The sequence below is a fragment of the Bufo gargarizans genome, chromosome 2 (assembly GCF_014858855.1).
Source record: "Bufo gargarizans isolate SCDJY-AF-19 chromosome 2, ASM1485885v1, whole genome shotgun sequence".
NCBI classification, from domain to species: Eukaryota; Metazoa; Chordata; class Amphibia; order Anura; family Bufonidae; genus Bufo; species Bufo gargarizans.
Genome location: NC_058081.1, coordinates 216720823 through 216739615, shown reverse-complemented (window position 1 = coordinate 216739615; position 18793 = coordinate 216720823).

Below are 18793 nucleotides of genomic sequence, written 5' to 3'. Positions count from 1 at the left end.
GGGAATTGCCATGAGATTTACCATTATCATTTGGTATTGCTACAAGAATATGATCTGATTCGCACACATATTATTGCCTCCATTTCTGTATTGTTTGTTTTTTGGAGTCTTTTTGTTATATGTGGTCCCCTGATGAACTGACCCCAGAGAACGGTTTAGAGAAATGCGTTGGGCAAAGTTTGCATTCCTGGGACATATGGTATGTGCTCCTTTTTTTTCCACTGGTGATGAAAACCTGGATGCCACTGGTTTACTTGGGAGCATATATGTATTATGTGTGATTATTGTTGTTGTAACTTTATTATGTTCTGATACATACATTGACTTATGACATTAGTATTGGACTGTAGTCATACTAGATCTTTTCTCGGGTGGTGGTATCTATCCCTTGTCAGGGACATGTAGGGCCTATTAGAAGGTTCCTGATACGGGATCGCTCATTTCATTTTGCTAGGCAGCGCCTATACTTTGATAGGGCAAGTGTGAGGGTGAGTCAATTTTTCTTTCCTTGTCCTGCCAACCCTTATTGTTAATTATGTGATTTTTAATGATCATCAGTAAAGGTTACATTTTACACTGGTGAAAGTACTCTGTGATACATCGGATTGATGGTGGTCTCAATGCTGAGCTACATGTGATTAACATGCAAGATGAGTTACTTCATACACTCGAGTACTATGGGTATTAAAAGGACGACATAGTGTCCCAGCAGGACAATGACCCAAAGCATATGTCAAGAAGAAATGGTTCAATGACAATGAAGTAGAGCTGCTGGATTGTTCCCACAGTCCCCAGACCTCAACTCAATTGAATACTTGTGGGTATAGTTAAAAAAAAAGATGTATTCATACCCAAGAGAGTCGACTAGTATGCACCAACATTGAGAATGTGTAGAAGAGACCTTGGAACAGATTTCAGTCGAGAACTGCTTGAATCTGCTTGAGCTCATGCCAAGAAGGATTCTGGCAGTGTTGAAAGCCAAAGGTGGATTTACAAAATAATAAAAATGTAAATCTAGAATTTTAGGACCAAAATTATATCAATGCAGTTACATGAAAATAATTTGCATAAGTAATCAAATGCTAATAGTTACAAGTCTAATTTATGTATGAGATAGCCAATATGATTGTCTATAAAATGATGGTAGTCTCGTGTTGAAAGCTGTAGTGGATGGTGAGATATGGAGCCTGAAAGTCAAAAGTTCAAAACATTGCTACCATTTTGCTCGTCAGTGTAAATGACACTGACAGAAACTGACCCTAATCAAGACCACCCCAACAAGACCACACAAAGGATCTAGGATGCAGAGACAAATAAAAAACAATTTTCAGCAAACATGCAATTAACAGAATCCAAAGGAAAACAATAAACTGAAATGCCAGCAGCAATGGGGCTAGGAAGGACTAAAGATATCAAGCTACAGAGACATGACACAAATAGGCAGGGAGCAGGATACATGGAAAACTAATCAAATTGAGCAAGGTGACCATCTGATCAGAGTTTGGATCTGAACAATATTAGTAAAGAGGATAATAGGAACAGTCCCTGCTGCTCATAACGCATTTGCGGGGATCAGTAAGTTTAGTTTATGATATATGTTTTAGCCATTCTGCGTATGCTGTCACCAAGTTTTGTAGTGTAGGAAACCCTTTTAAACATATATTGATACAGTAATATATTGCATCAATCAGAACATTAAATGGGATCCCTCTTTGTTTTAGAGCAGGGATGCTCAACCTGCGGCCCTCCAGCTGTTGTAAAACTACAACTCCCACGATGCCCTACTGTAGGATGATAGCTGTAGGCTGAATGATGGGAGTTGTAGTTTTGCAACAGCTGGAGGGCCGCAGGTTGAGCATGCCTATTTTAGAGGATCAATATCTGTTCTGATTATGTTACTATTGTTACTATAACAATGGAGAGTAGAGCGATAATGGATATACAGTAGAGAATGATTACATAGCAAGCTATTGTTCACATTTTTCCATACAAAAAAACTTTGTCCATTTCACAACCATCTTTGTTTTGTAATCTAAGAAGTGGATACAGCAGGAAACAAAAAGAATACAAACAGTAACCCTCACTAATACTATGGTACCGTAAAATGCATTTGGGAACATTTATCATAAGTGCAAGGGAAATTAGGGATATCAATCATATTGCTTATTAGGCGAAGTTTGTATTTTTGCTGAACTCTAGCTAAGTCTCTGAGGAAGGATAATGCTATGGGGTGGTTTTTTAGGCGTTGGCCTAGGCCCCTTTGTTCCAGTAAAGGGAAATCTTAAGAATACCTCAGAATATCAAGACATTTTGAGCAATTATTTGCTTCCAACTTTGTGAACAGTTTTGGGAAGGCCCTTTTCTGTTTCAGCATGACTGTGTGCCCCAGTGCACAAGCGAGGTCCATAAAGACATGGTTGGGTGAATTTGGTGTGGAAGAACTTGACTGACCTGCACAGTCCTGACCTATACCCCATTGAATACCTTTGGGATGAACTGCAATGCATACTGCAAGCCAGGCCCTCTCACCCAACATCACTGCCTGACCTCACAAATGCTCTTCTAGATAAATGGGCAAAAATTCCTACAGACACACTCCAAACTCTTGTAGAAAGCCTTTCCCGAAAACTGGAAGCTGTTTTAGCTGCAAAAGTGAAACCAAATCCTTATTAATATTATATTAATGTTTCTTGAATAAGATGACATAAAAGCTTCTGTAGGTGTAATGCATATATTCCAACTACATTTTCTTCGATAGTTGGCCCAAAGAACAAAGAAATCTTCAAGTTGGTTGGTATAGTGTTAATAGTTATTCATACTGAATTTATTGCAGTGTAAGAAAATACATTTTTGCCAATGATGACAATAATTTATGTCTACGCAAGAAAAAAATACTGCAGTGTACTTAGCCTCTGATACCACCTGGGGGACCCATTTTCCACCCTATAGCATAGAGATGCACTGTAGCATTGATAAACCATTACAGTAGATGTGTTTATTATTTCAAACCATGTTTTAATGATGGTAATGTAATTTTTCAAACACATTGTAAAACATTCAGGTTCGATAACTGAATCACTGTGAATGAAACTGAATATACATAGTAATAAATAATAGGATGTTCTACAACAGAGAGCCTTACATGTATTGTAAGTACTGTATGATCAGCCTATTACTTTTTGTCTTACCACAAAATATAGTTACAACTGTATTTCTTGGGAAACATTATAACTGCACAGGAGGGTCTTTGATCATTATTAAAAGTTGCTAACCTAATGTGTGTCAGAGTTTGTCTGTTGAAGGGGTGTTACAATGCAAGAAAATCCTTGCAAGTACAAGCACAAATGTGGGCAGGTAAATACTGCCTCTTTCTTCAGTCTAGTTCTCAAGAAGTACTTTTTAGTGTGAGAGCATTGACCATCAATTTTATCTCTCTAGTATTTACATGGTTTATGTCTGGTCAAACATACAAAGGTATCTGTACGGTTAAAATATTGTTATAGAGCACTTTGTAGAAATGTGAAAAGTAAAATCATGTAACGACCGTGTGAAGCCCGTACGTGTATTGCGGACCGCATTTGCGTATCCTCAATACACGGGTCCTGTTCCATGGCCATTCTGCATCACGGATGCAGACCCATTCATTTCAATGGGTCCACAAATCCGGAGACGTGGAACGGAACCACTGAACGGAACACTACGGAAGCACTACGGGGTGCTTTCTGAGGTTCCATTCCGTGCTTCCGCACCGCAAAAAGATAGAGCTTGCTCTATCTTTTTGCGGAACGGAGGGATTGCGGAGCCACGCGGCAGGTGCCCTTGCTTAGAAGACCGCAATTTGCGGTCCACAGCACGGGCACGTGTGAACAAGCCCTAAAGGAGAATGATTGGGCATGGTGTCTGTAGGCTATAAATGTTGAGAACATCTATAGGTGAGTTCTGACTATCTCTCAAGTGAATACAGTAAATGAGCATGATCAAATCTACATACAAAGTCCTAAAGCATGTGCGCTGATTACCATGCAATTCGAATAGAAATGCATACAGCGCTAGTAGAGACAAGCTGTCATTTGCCACAGCTCATCATGATATTACATTATGCTATCTAGGATGGCAGGTAGACCTTCAGCATAGTCTTACTTTGCAGGGGCTACATTTCTTATCCATCTATATGATAAATGATGAATGTATGATAACTAGGGGCTCCTCCAATCACTACCATGGAGGTCCCTAATTTTCTGTTTGGAAGATTTCATGAGATGTGGAGGAGTTTGAGTGAAGAAGAAACAGATGAGTGATGTACTGTATGTTGTTCCTCTCAGATTTTATTCCTCCTGAAAATGTATGAATACATTGCAAACTGTGTATTACCATTTCCCCAGTAATTGGACTGTGTTCCAACACAGTTAGCAACCAGTGATAAGGACAAATCATATTGAAAAGAAGAAAAAAGTAATGGTGATCGAGCTGTTAAATTATTAATTCATTTCCAGGAAGAATACTGGAGAAATGGCATACAAGGTTTTAAGAAACAATGTTCTGGAGCATACAAGTAATACTTCTTAAAATAGACATGTCAGGATAGGATATGTACACAGCTGAAAGTGTTTTTTATTGTTCAGGAGCAATTTTTTTTTATTGCAACCCAGCCTGCAGTAGAAAAATCCATACTCAACTTCTCATGGTACTCCTTTTCTGCTTCCTAGCTCTCTACTGGTCCCCATTTCTAGATCTAGGGGTGATGTGCACCACTTCAGCCAATGACTGGCCTCAGCAATTAGGCTGTTTGGGGACATAACACCACTAAGGTCAGTCATTGGCTGCAGCACTGCATGCAACTCCATCCATCGAGAAATTTACAGATGGGCCTGGAAGAACAGCGAAGAGAGCCAAAGAGCTGCAATGGAGTGTCTGGGACAAATCAGTATACATTTTTCCATAGGTAAGGCTCCTTTCACATCACAGTTTTTCCTTTCCGTTCTCTGGCTCCATTGAGGAGCAGGAGAACGGAAAGGACGTATTCTGCAGATAACTGAGACCTAACTGAGCGTAATGGAGCCTAAAGACCCCATAGACTATAATGGGGTCCGTTCGGTGTTTGCTCAGAATATGATTTTTGAGCTGAGACGAAAGTCCTGCATGCAGGGCTTTCGTCTTACATTCAAATATAAAGTTTCAATCAATTCCAACAACTACTTCTTGATTCATCTTTTTTTGTCAATTAGTGTAAAAGGACACATCGCATAGTTCTCGATGCCAATGTACTCCCCATAAAAATAGAGTAGGCTTGTCCTCGTTGCTGAAATAAATTGTCCTTGCGGAGACACATAAAGTGCATTTGGAATGTGTTTAGACCCTTTCACATTTTGTAATGTTGGTGCTTTGTTAAAAAAATAAGTTTATTTTCCCCCCATCGTTCTGCACCTGGTACCCCATAATGAAAAAGTGAAAGCAGAATGTTCAAAATATTTGCTAGTTTATTGAAAACGCCCCTTTACTCAACACACAGTCAAAGTACAGCCTCTAGTCTTCTGGGGTATGATACTACACTCTCAAGCTCTGTTAGGTTGGATGGGAACTGTTGTTGAACAGCCACTGTCAAGTCTCTCCAGAGATGTTTGTTTGGGTTGAAATCAGGGCTCTTGATGGGCCACCTAAGGACATTCACAGGGTTCTCCCTAAGCCACTCCTGTGTTGTCTTGGCTGTTTGCTTATGGTGATTGTCTTGTTGGAAGGTGAACCTTTGGCTAAGTCTGTGGTCCAGAGCACTCTGAATAAGGTTTTCATTAAGAATATCTCTGTACTTTGCTCCATTTAACTTTGCTTTTCTGTAGGGATGGTATTGGGCAGTGCCTGGTTTCCTCCAAACATGACACTTAGAATTGAGACCAATTCTTAGTTTCATCGGACCAGAGAATCTTGTTACAGTCGGAGAGTCCTTTAGGTGCGTTTTTGCTAACTTTCAAATGTCTTTTTACTAAGGAAAGTCTTCTTTGTGGCCACTGTGCCATAAAGTCCAGACTGGTGGAATGCTGCAGTGATGACCTTCTAGAAAATTCTCCCATCTGCACACACAGAATCAGACAAAGTGACCATTGGGTTCTTGGTCACCTCTCTTACCAAGGACCTTCTCCCCTAATTGCTTAGTTCTGTTGGCCAGCCAGCTCTAGCAAGAGTCCTGGTTGTTCCAAACTTCTTCTATTTAAGATGTATGGATGCCACTATGTTCTTGGGAACTTTCAGTGCAGCTGAATTTTTTTTAAACCCTTCTCCAGATCTGTGCCGCCAACCAACCCTATCTCTGAGTTCTTCTGGCAGTTTTTCTTCCTTATGGCTTAGTTTTCTCTGTAATATGAATTGTCAGCTGTGATACCTTATATAGACAGGGCTGTGTATTTCCAAATCATAACTAATCATCTGAATTTACCATAGATAGATGCCAAGTTGTAGAAACATCTTAAAGAAGATCAAAAGTAATGGGAGAACCCCAGAGCTAAATTTCAAGTGCTATAGTAAATGTTCTGAATACTTATCTGTAGGTGAAATTTGTGTTTTCCTTTTTAATACACTTGCAATAATTTAACTTTGTCATTATGGGGTACTGAGTGCAGATTGATGAGGGAAATCTTGATTTTTTTATTTCATTTTAGCCCAAGGCCACAATATAAATGTGAAAAACGTGAAAGCGTCTGAAGACTTTTCAAATGCACTGTGCCTTTCCACATATTTTGATCCAGTGCAAAAGGAGAATCTACTGAACTTTTTCCCAAGGTCACAGTGTCCTGAGGAATCTCGATTGTGCAGCAGGAAATAAGAGGGGCCCCACAGCTCTGGAAGATAGTAATAAGTTCATTAGACCTACATTTTCAATTAGCTAATAGAGAATTACCTACAGTATATCAAATATACTGCAATTTCAGAAAGTCTTTCACTTGGCTAATAGGGTTTGGGGCCACAAGAATAATTTGGGCCCATCTTGGTAGGTCTGTGTTAGAACCTGGTGTACATTTCAGGTTTAAATAATCTTAAATCTGTCATGCTACTCCTCCGTTTGTCCACAGCCCACCACTCCAATATCCTAGTTTTCTGCCGCATATTTAATGATAAATTAATTGCATTAGAAATATTCTTGAAGAACTTTTCCATAGTATTCATAACCCTCTACAGACGGTGCCATAATATAATACACACTATAGTTCTTCTGAATAAGGAATTCTATTAATTCATTTCACCTGAGTTTTCACATCAATAAATTATTAATATTGTATCCTCATTAAAATGTATAACATCTCTGATGTTTGTAGCAGCAATAAGACATGAGGTCACTGTGATCTTGGGACTAACTATCATTTTATCAGCACTATTTATGCATGTATGTGTATACCTATCAGGCAATGAATAATAGAGAAGGAAAGGTAATAGTTATGTCTACAAAGGTTTCAATCAGTTTCTGAAAACTGGAAATCCTGGGGTCATGGAGGATAATCATAGGTCCCTTGTGTGAGATTCAACACTAATCACTGCCCATCAACTACTAGACTTAGTGTGGATTAGGGAAAGGCTTAAATTCAGTTTATAAGAATACACAGCAAGATAAAGTACAGCATGCCTGTGCTGCTCTATTTTTATACACACCCATAATGGGAAATAGCCATTCTTCAATAAGAGTGTCACCGACCAAAATAAATTATATTACATTCTCATAATGACTGGCAAAGGTGTCACAATTCCACATGCGACATGGTGTGACTGAGGTTTGACATTTGCAAAATTCCTGGTATACTAGGTTTAGTTTCACAGGTCACATGTTGCGTTCGACTTCTCATCCACTGACTTTAATGAAATTTGCCAGGGGTGGAGCCAAAGTCTCATGAGCCCTGGTGCAAGAGTTTAGCTTGAACTTCTATTCCCTCAGTGCTTTGTGGCAAGGGGCACGGTGCAGATAACCTTTCTGCTTCCAAAGGAAAATGTAACATACAGCTCTACAAAACATACAGGAGAATACAGCACAACAAACCCTTACATCCAGTCATTTAGGAAAAACTACTCAATTCTCTATAAATCTGAGTTTCCTGACTCTTTGTGGTAATGAATCAATTTTTCTTGAAATGGTGTTAAAAAAACAAAACTAAAAACTAAAACATACTCACCTCATCAATTTGCTTGCAGAGAGACCATCGCTGCCATCTTGATTGAAAAAAAATGTGATGTCATCATGTCCTATCAGACCCCTATGTCAGACCTCAAATCAGAACCCCATGTCAGACCGTAAATCAGACCCCCATATCAGATCCTCAGATCATACCCGCATATCACACTTCAGATCTCACCTCCATATCAGACCTTAACCCCTTAAGGACACAGCCCTATTTCACCTTAAGGACCAGGCCATTTTTTGCAAATCTGACCAGAGTCACTTTAAGTGCTGATAACTTTAAAACGCTTTGACTTATCCAGGCCATTCTGAGATTGTTTTTTCGTCACATATTGTACTTCATGACACTGGTAAAATGAAGTCAAAAAAATTATATTTTTTGCACCAAAAAATATCAAATTTAACAAAAATTTGGAAAAATTTGCAAATTTCAAAGTTCCAGTTTCTCTACTTCTGTAATACATAGTCATACCCCCAAAAATTTGGATGACTTTACATTCCCCATATGTCTACTTCATGTTTGAATTATTTTGGGAATGATATTTTATTTTTTGGGGATGTTATAAGGCTTAGAAGTTTAGAAGCAAATCTTGAAATTTTTCAGAAATTTACAAAAACTCAATTTTTAGGGACCAGTTCAGGTCTCAAGTCACTTTGCGAGGCTTACATAATAGAAACCACCCAAAAATGACCCCATCTAAGAAACTACACCCCTCAAGGTATTCAAAACTGATTTTGAATACGTTGTTAACCCTTTAGGTGTTGCACAAGAGTTATTGGCAAATGGGGAGGAAATTTGAGAATTTTATTTTTTTGTCTAATTTTTCATTTTAACCCATTTTTTCCACTAACAAAGCAAGGGTTAACAGCCAAACAAGACGGTATCTTTATTGCCCTGACTCTGCCGTTTACAGAAACACCCAATATGTGGCCGTAAACTACTGTACGGCCACACAGCGGGGTGTAGAGTGAAAGGAGCGCCGTTTGGTTTTTGGAAGGCTGATTTTTATGGACTGGTTTATTTACACCATGTCCCATTTGAAGCCCCCTGATGCACCCCTAGAGGAAAAACTCCCTAAAAGTGACCCCATCTAAGAAACTACACCCCTCAAGGTATTCAAAACTGATTTTACATACGTCGTTAACCCTTTAGGTGTTGCACAAGAGTTATTGGCAAATGGCGATGAAATTTGAGAATTTCATTTTTTTGCCTAATTTTCCATTTTAACCCATTTTTTCCACTAACAAAGCAAGGGTTAACAGCCAAACAAGACTGTATCTTTATTGCCCTGACTCTGCTGTTTACAGAAACACCCCATATGTGGCCGTAAACTACTGTACGGCCACACAGCGGGGCGTAGAGGGAAAGGTGCGCCGTTTGTTTTTTGGAAGGCTGATTTTTATGGACCGGTTTTTTGACACCAAGTCCCATTTGAAGCCCCCTGATCCACCCCCAGATTATAAACTCCATAAAAGTGACCCCATCTAAGAAACTACACCCCTCAAGGTATTCAAAACGGATTTTACAAACTTTGTTAACCCTTTAGGTGTTGCACAAGATTTAATGGAAAATAGAGATACAATTTAAAAATTTCACTTTTTTGGCAGATTTTCCATTTAAATTTTTTTTTTCCAGTTACAAAGCAAGGGTTAACAGCCAAACAAAACTCATTATTTATGGCCCTGATTCTGTAGTTTACAGAAACACCCCATATGTGGTCGTAAACCGCTGTACGGGCACACGGCAGGGCGCAGAAGGAAAGGAATGCCATACGGTTTTTGGAAGGCAGGTTTTGCTGGACTGTTTTTTTTTACACCATGTCCCATTTGAAGCCCCCCTGATGCACCCCTAGAGTAGAAACTCCAAAAAAGTGACCCCATTTTAGAAACTACGGGATAGGGTGGCAGTTTTGTTGGTACTAGTTTAGGGTACATATGATTTTTGGTTGCTCTATATTACACTTTTTGTGCAGCAAGGTAACAAGAAATAGCTTTTTTGGCAGCGTTTTTTATTTTTTTTATTTACAACATTCATCTGACAGGTTAGATCATGTGGTAATTTTATAGAGCAGGTTGTCACGGACGCGGCGATACCTAATATGTATACAATTTTTTTTATTTATGTACGTTTTACACAATGATTTCATTTTTAAAACAAAAAAAATGTTTTAGTGTCTCCATAGTCTAAGAGCCATTGTTTTTTCAGTTTTTGGGTGATTATCTTAAGTAGGGTCTCATTTTTTGCGGGATGAGATGACGGTTTGATTGGCACTATTTTGGGGTGCATATGACTTTTTGATCGCTTGCTATTACACTTTTTGTGACGTAAGATGACAAAAAATGGCTTTTTTTACACCGTTTTTATTTTTATTTTTTTACGGTGGTCACCTGAGGGGTTAGGTCATGTGATATTTTTATAGAGCCGGTCGATACGGACGCGGCGATACCTAATATGTATACTTTTTTTTTATTTATGTAAGTTTTACACAATGATTTCATTTTTGAAACAAAAAAAATGATGTTTTAGTGTTTCCATAGTCTAAGAGCCATAGTTTTTTCAGTTTTTGGGCGATTATCTTAAGTAGGGTCTCATTTTTTTCGGGATGAGATGACGGTTTGATTGTTACAATTTTGGCGTACATGAGACTTTTTTGATCACTTTTATTACCTTTTTTTGGGAAGTAAGGTGGACAAAATTTCAATTTCATCATAGTTTTTTATTTTTTATTTTTATGGCGTTCACCGTTCGGGTAAAGTAACATGACCGTTTTATAGATCAGGTCGTTACGGACGCGGCGATACCAAACATGTGTAGGGAATTTTATTTTTTTAATTTTTAATCAGTGATAAATGTGTTTTTTGATTTTTACCTTTTTTTCACTTTTTTTTTGACCCAGACCCACTTGGTTCTTGAAGATCCAGTGGGTCTGATGTCTATATAATACAGTACTGTACTCTATATAGGGCTCTGTACTGTATTTTACTTACACTGAACAGATCTATGCTTTCAGCACAGATCTGTTCAGCACCATGGACAGCAGGACGCCTGAGCAGGCGTCCTGTTGCCATGGGAACCTTCCCCGTCTGCTCAGTTATGGTCAGAACTGCGCAGACGGGGAAGGGTAAGGACGGGGCTCTGGGGGGCTGTCTGGGGGCTCTCTCCCTCTCCATCGGGGGGCTGCAAATGCACTGCAGCCCCCCGATCGGAGAGGGAGGGAGCTCCCTCTTACTGTTAACTTTTTCCATACAGCGGTCCGTACGGACCGCTGTATGGAAAGGGTTAAACGGCTGACATCGCATCACCGATGTCAGCCGTTTATACCAGGGTGCCAGCAATGTGCTGGCACCCTGGTATACCCACTGTACACCAACGATTACACAATAGGAGGCGGGCGGGGGATCGCGATCCCGCCTGCCGCACCGCCCGCCTCCCGCACCGCCCCCACCGCCCGCAACACCCCCCCTGCACCTCCCACCGGGCTAAAATCATTCAGAGGTGCAGGGGGGGGTGATAAATATATATTTTCGCCACACTAAAGTTTCTGATCGCCGCGGTCAGGGACCGCAGCGATCAGAAACTGCAGAAAGCGCAACAAACCGCAGGTCTGAATTGACCTGCGGTTTGTTGCGATCGCGGACATGGGGGGGTCACGGGACCCCCCCGCGCATTTAGCCGAGGTGCCTGCTCAATGATTTGAGCAGGCACCTTGTTCCGATCACAGCCGGCCGCACGGCAGTGATCGGAACAACACATGACGTACCGGTACGTCATGTGTCCTTAAGGACTCGGGAAACATGCCGTACCGATACGTCATGTGTCCTTAAGGGGTTAAAGGGAACCTGTCACCCAAAAATCGCCTATTAAGCTGTTTACAGTACCTTATAGTGCTGTATAGTCGTTTCCTGATGCACTTTTTGTTAGTTTTGCAGCATGTATGCTCAGTCAGAAATCGATGTTATATTCAGCTGCTGCCCCGTGCTTCAATTCAGGCTTGAAGTCACGGGGGCAGCGGCCTCGGCGTCTTACATGGCCCTCTCCCCGCCCCCTGCCTCTGTGACTGACAGCCGAAATCCGATTCCGGGACCGCGCTCAACGGCCGCATGCGCAGTAAAGGGCGGCAGGAGCGCGGTCCCGGCTGCCGCGCGTACTACGCGCCGTCTTACTTTCGCCGCACTGCGCATGCGCCCGACATCCTGTATCAAACGCGCCCGCGCCCGGCATCTGGGCGCGGGCGCGTTTGATACAGGATGTCGGGCGCATGCGCAGTGCGGCGAAAGTAAGACGGCGCGTAGTACGCGCGGCAGCCGGGACCGCGCTCCTGCCGCCCTTTACTGCGCATGCGGCCGTTGAGCGCGGTCCCGGAATCGGATTTCGGCTGTCAGTCACAGAGGCAGGGGGCGGGGAGAGGGCCATGTAAGACGCCGAGGCCGCTGCCCCCGTGACTTCAAGCCTGACTTGAAGCACGGGGCAGCAGCTGAATATAACATCGATTTCTGACTGAGCATACATGCTGCAAAACTAACAAAAAGTGCATCAGGAAACGACTATACAGCACTATAAGGTACTGTAAACAGCTTAATAGGCGATTTTTGGGTGACAGGTTCCCTTTAAATCAGAGCTGCATATCAGATAGTCAGATCACACACCCTTATCACACTTCAGATCACACTTCCATATCAGATCTTAAATCAGACCCAAAATAAATAAATTACCTACCACTCTTTTCTCCGCCTCTACTCTGCAGATCTGACAGTCTCTCCTGCAGTCATGCTCCCTGCTTTTCTCTTGGACAATGCTGCACTGCGACCTGACTGTGTACAGCATCAATTCATAGTGTGCACATTACAATCTGGCATAGTACAAGAAGACGGAGTCACAGGAGAAGGATAAGACCAGGGAAGGGTGAGTACAGCACTTCACTCACCGCTTCCTGTTCCTCCTGCATACTAGTGAGTGCTTTCATAATGGAAGAGGTCACTAGAATTCACTTTATAAACTTAGCAAATAAAATCCAATTGGCAGGGCGCCACAGGCAAGGGGGGTCCTGGGGGCCTCCTGGCTTAGGGGCCCGATCGCAATTGCGACTGCTGCTCGACTGACACATAACATAACTTGCCAGAGTTTTCACAGCCAAACACATTTCTTAAATAGGTGTGTGTTCTGCCCAGCAGGGTTAGATAATCATTACAGATCACGTCTGCCTCAGTCTTTGTATTTCTGAATTGTTTAATGTGGTTATAGCACCATCTAGTGGTGTTAAGTTGTATTACACGTTGTTTTTCCTGTTACAAAGACTACTGCATTATGGGTGGTGCACTGCATTGCGGGAGTGCAAAATATTCTGGGAAAAAGAAGTCTCCATTCTCCAGTACACAGTTCAGAGTAGAACTGCAGTAAACGATTATTTTAGTAGTCGAGTTTTCTACCAATTTTTTTTACAATTAACCGATTACTCTAATAAAAATAATAATTAATAGACAGTTTTTCTTTATAAAAACACATCAGACCCCTACCATCAGTCCCCAACACCCTTCATTCCCCCCTGTGCAATCAGCTCAAGTGCATCAGTTGCCCCCAGTGCCATCAGCTCTCCCCCACCCCAGTGCCATCAGCTCTCCCCCCACCCCAGTGCCATCAGCTCTCCCCCACCCCAGTGCCTTCAGCTCTCCCCCACCCCAGTGCCTTCAGCTCTCCCCCACCCCAGTGCCTTCAGCTCTCCCCCACCCCAGTCCCATAAGCTCCACTCCCCCAGTGCCTTCAGCTCTCCCCCACCCAGTGCCATCAACTCCCCCTCCAATGCCACCAGCTCCCCCATGTCATCAGTTGCTTCTCATCCCACTGCCATCAGCTCCTCCCCCAATGCCACCTGCTCCCCCCACTTCCATCAGTTCCCCCACTCCCCCTCCTAGCCATCAGTGCCCAGCCGCAGCACCAGTGAACTAAAATGTCCTGACGTTGTGTGTACGTCAGGATCCAAAGCAGCGTTTTGCGTGCAGGCGGGTGATCACGGATCGTGAGTAATAGCAAGCTCTTCACTAACTCTATGTGGTCACATGGCACAAACAAATCATCGATTCAATCGATTTGAGGATTTTTTTAGTCGATTAATTGGAGTAATCATTTCAGCCCTAGTTCAGAACTGTCCCATGCATGTCTCCTTCTCAAACTCCACCAATGCATTGCAAATGCATATCTGGTGAGAGATCTACCTTTGTTTCAGGTATATTGTGTGATACAGAGCTGTTCAGTCAGTTGTAATTCTTAATCAGAGAGTTATAACTGTTAGATGTTAGACATGTAATCCTACGTATAGGCAGCCATTTTATTATGTGCTTTCACTTTCAATGCAAAAGTTATAGTAAATGCTATCCATGCATAATACTTATACATGTTATTGTGCAGAGAGTACAACCTGTTGACCAATAAACAAGTTAGACTACAAAGAACAGTCCTCTTATTTGGAAGACATGAATGATTTATGCTGAATGTCAGTCTGCACACTGTGTGAATGTGTATGAAGACAGAGCAGCTTGAAGCATCAAGTTATATACAAGTTGCACATATTTTGGTGCCTTGCACCAAAGTAGTTGCGTGAAAAATCTGCAGCGGTTTTTGCTGTGTTTCTGCTAAAAATCTGCTATAAAAATTGACATGTTGTGGATTGCCACTGGGTGGCAACTACAGTTCAGCAGAGCATGTGAGAGTGATACTCTGTTCTATGCTGTGTAGAGGCTGGACCTACAGTTATTTAAAGAGGATCTGTATCCTCTCCTGACATATCTGCTGTATCAGCTACATGCATCCCTCTTGTGTTCCTTTAAGTTATGAATTAATTCTAGTAGTTTGCAATTAAGTTCCAGATGGCTGTTTTGCACTTGGAGGTCCCTGCACAGTCTGACACTAGCACTGCTGATTGGATAATACCAGACTGTGTAAGGACACATTTGCCCCCCCCCCGACAGCTGGTAACATTCTTCTAGCCATTTAAGTTGTATGAATAGATGCTCCAGAATTGTTATTGTGTGGGGAATGGAAGTATGTGCTAAAACAGATCTGTCAGGAGAGTTTACAGGTCCTCTTTAACTGATGCTATCACTTAACCCCTTGATGGTCTGCACCATGCTTGTATGGCACATATAGTCTCTTTAACCCCTTAAAGGGGTTGTCTGAGTTATGAAAAAATAATATATAGCACTGAAAATCTGATGGGCAGCAATATATAACTAAGCTACGCAAGTTTCAGGCAAAAAGATATATATATTTCCTAATTTCCCTGATTCTCATCTGGCCCTTGTTTACATGCAATAAAAACAATCTCTACCCCTCTCCCTGCACTGCTAAGGGAGTGAATACAAGAGCTGCCCTGGGTGCTGGGAGAATCAGCAGCATCTTGCATGTGTAGAACTACAAGTCCCAGCTTTATAATGACACTGCTAAGGGAGTGGATACAAGAGCTGCCCTGAGTGCTGGGAGAATCCACAGCAACTTGTATGTGTAAAACTACAAGTCCCAGCTGTATACTGACACTGCTAATACACACAGGATCTTCCCTCTATCTTCTTGTGCAATGCTCTCTCTAGTTTGTCAGCTCCAGTGCACAGCATTGTCTTCTCACTGCCTGCAGCTACCCAGACTGTGCAGCTGAAGGGGTTATGAATCCTAGGAGAGAGCAGACAGCCCGGCAGTGAAGGGGGGCCTGGCCAGCACAGTGACGTCTGGTTTACAGGATTGTGCAACAAACTTTATCAGAGCAGGGAGAGAAGCTGACATCACAGGTCATGTGACCCTCGGTCGAATCTGATAAACCAGGCACTGCAGATAAAGTGAGTTAATTGTAAAGTTGTTATATTTGCCTAGTTAGGAACATAGAACAAAAAATAACTCGGACAACCCCTTTAATGCCCAGCGTCGTATATATATGGCGCGCTTATCGGGCGTGTGCAGGAGTTGCGCCCGCCCAATCCGCGCCAGGGGTCCAGCAGTCACTGATAGCTGGACCCCTGCTGTATGCACCAGCATTGGCAAAATCACCGATGCCGGTGCAATAACCTTAGGCATCGTGGCTTCCTTCCGGGAGAGCCTGCGAGATCCAGGCTGGATCTTACAGGCAAGCAGGCTGTAAGTGTATTATAGTCTGTAATACACTTATAGCCAATGCATCACAATACAGATCAGACCCCCAAAAGTTGAAGTCCCAGAGTGGGACACAAAAATAAATTGAAAAAAAAAGTTAAAAAAATACAGTTTTCAGGTTTTTTTAAGTGTATTTTTCCCAAAATAAAGTAAAAAAATGGAAAAATAGACATGATAAAAATATCACATGACCTAACCCCTCAGGTGAACACCGTAAAAAAAAAAAACTGTGCTAAAAAAAAAATATTTTTTGTCACCTTACATCACTAAAAGTGCAACACCAAGCGATTAAAATAGGCACATGCCCCCCAAAATAGTACCTAAGACAATCGCCCAAAAAAAAAAATATATATAGCTCTCAGACTATGGAGACACTAAAACATGATGTTTTTTGTTTCAAAAATACTTTTATTGTGTTAAATGTAAAAAATTCAAATAAAATAGACATACTAGGTATCACCAAGTTCGTAACAACCTGCTCTATGAAAATTCCACATGACCTAACCTCAGGTGAACACCGTAAAAAAATAAAAATAAAAACGGTGTCAACTGAAATCACAAAAAGTGTAATAGCAAGCGATCAAAAAGTCATATGCACCCGCAAAAAATGAGACCCTACTTAAGACAATTGCACAAAAAATAAAGAAAAGACTAGGGCTCTCAGAATATGGAGAGACTTAAACATGATTTTTTTAAATTCAAAAATGCTGTTATTATGTAAAACAAAAATAAATAAAAAAGCATACATATTAGGTATCACCACGTCTGTAACAACCTGCTCTATATAAATACCACATGATCTAACCTGTCAGATGAACATTGTAAATAACAAAAAATAAAAATGGTGCCAGAACAGCTATTTTTTGTTATCTTGCCTCACAAAAAGTGTAATATAGTGCAACCAAAATTATATGTACCCTAAAATAGTACCAACAAAACTGCCACCTTATCCTGTAGTTTCCAAAATGGGGTCTTTTTTTTGAGTGTCTACTCTAGGGGTTCATCAGGGGGTCTTCAAATGTGACATGGCAGCTTAAAATTACCCCAGTGAAATCTGCCTTCCAAAACCCATATGGTGTTCCTGTCCTTCCCGTGTGCCCGTACAGCAGTTTACGACCACATATGGAATGTTTCTGTAAACTACAGAATCAGGGCAATAAATATTGAGGTTTTTTTGGGCTGTAATCCCTTGCTTTGTTAGTGGAAAAACATTTATTAAATTGCAAAATCTGCCCAAAAAGTCAAATTCTGAAATTTCATCTCTATTTTTCATTAATTCTTTTGGAACACCTAAAGGGTTAACAAATTTTGTAAAATCAGTTTTGAATACCTTGAGGGGTTTAGTTTAAAATGGGGTCACTTTTTTGGTGTTTCTATTTTAGGGGTGCATCAGGGGCAGGGGCGTAGCTATAGGGGGTGCAGAGGTAGCAGTCGCTACCGGGCCCAGGAGCCTGAGGGGGCCCAAAGACCCTTGTGCTGCAGTATAGCAAATGCATACTGGTCAAGTTGCCGGCTGGAGGGAAGGGGTTAGGTCAGGAATTTGGCATGGTGGGGAGGGAGGTGCCGTTTCAATTTTTGCCTCAGGCAGCATGAAGGCTATGTGCTTCCCTGCCCCTGGCCACAAAGCACTGAGGGAAGGGGGGCCCAAGCTGAACTCTTGCACCGGGGCCTATGAGCCTTTAGCTACGCCCCTGCAGGCATGTCTTCAGTTTTTTCAGTCAAAACAATGTTCAATAAAACGAGTAAAAAATAAAATAAAAATCAGACATTATATAGTACACAACAATCTCGTTCTAACAAAGCTAGAACCAGCCCTGTACCTCACATGGATCCAGAGATCTCCCCATTCTCTGCTCTAATTGTTCCTAATTCTTTTCAGCCTGGCAGCTCAATGGGGTGTGTCCTTTCCGCTGCAGCTCTCTCCCTGTAACTGCCATAGCTTCTAATAGAACATATGGCAGGTTACAGTTGGAGATTTAAACTGGGCATGTGCGACCAGCTCAGTGAGACGGACAAAAAATAAGGAAAAGAACAAACAGCAGGTGGAGCTATACAGATGCATTTTATTGAATAACTCACTGGCTATATTACATTTTTAATTACATGCAACTACTAAAGTATTTAGAACCAGGTGCTGGTTTGAATAATGTAGAATATGTTTTGTGACACAACCCCTTTAAATAGTATTGGACTCAAAGTTCAAACCATTGTGCTGTGTTCATGTTTCCTCTCCTTATTGTGTAAAGCTTTTATACTAATTTTATTTTTTCATTAAAAGATTGTATTTTTCCCCTCACCCATGATGGCACCTCATGCGACCAGGGACCACCCATCTGGGACAGGAAACCTGAGAAGATAAAAGGTTCACACCCCCACCAAGCACCAGTTCAGGTTTCCTGTCCTCCGGATAGGAAGTCCCTGGGAAGCTCCGAAGATGGTTCTCACCGGCAGCTGAGGGGAGGCCCAGGCTCCGATCCGGTAGGTGGCTTCCCCCAGGTGGCTGA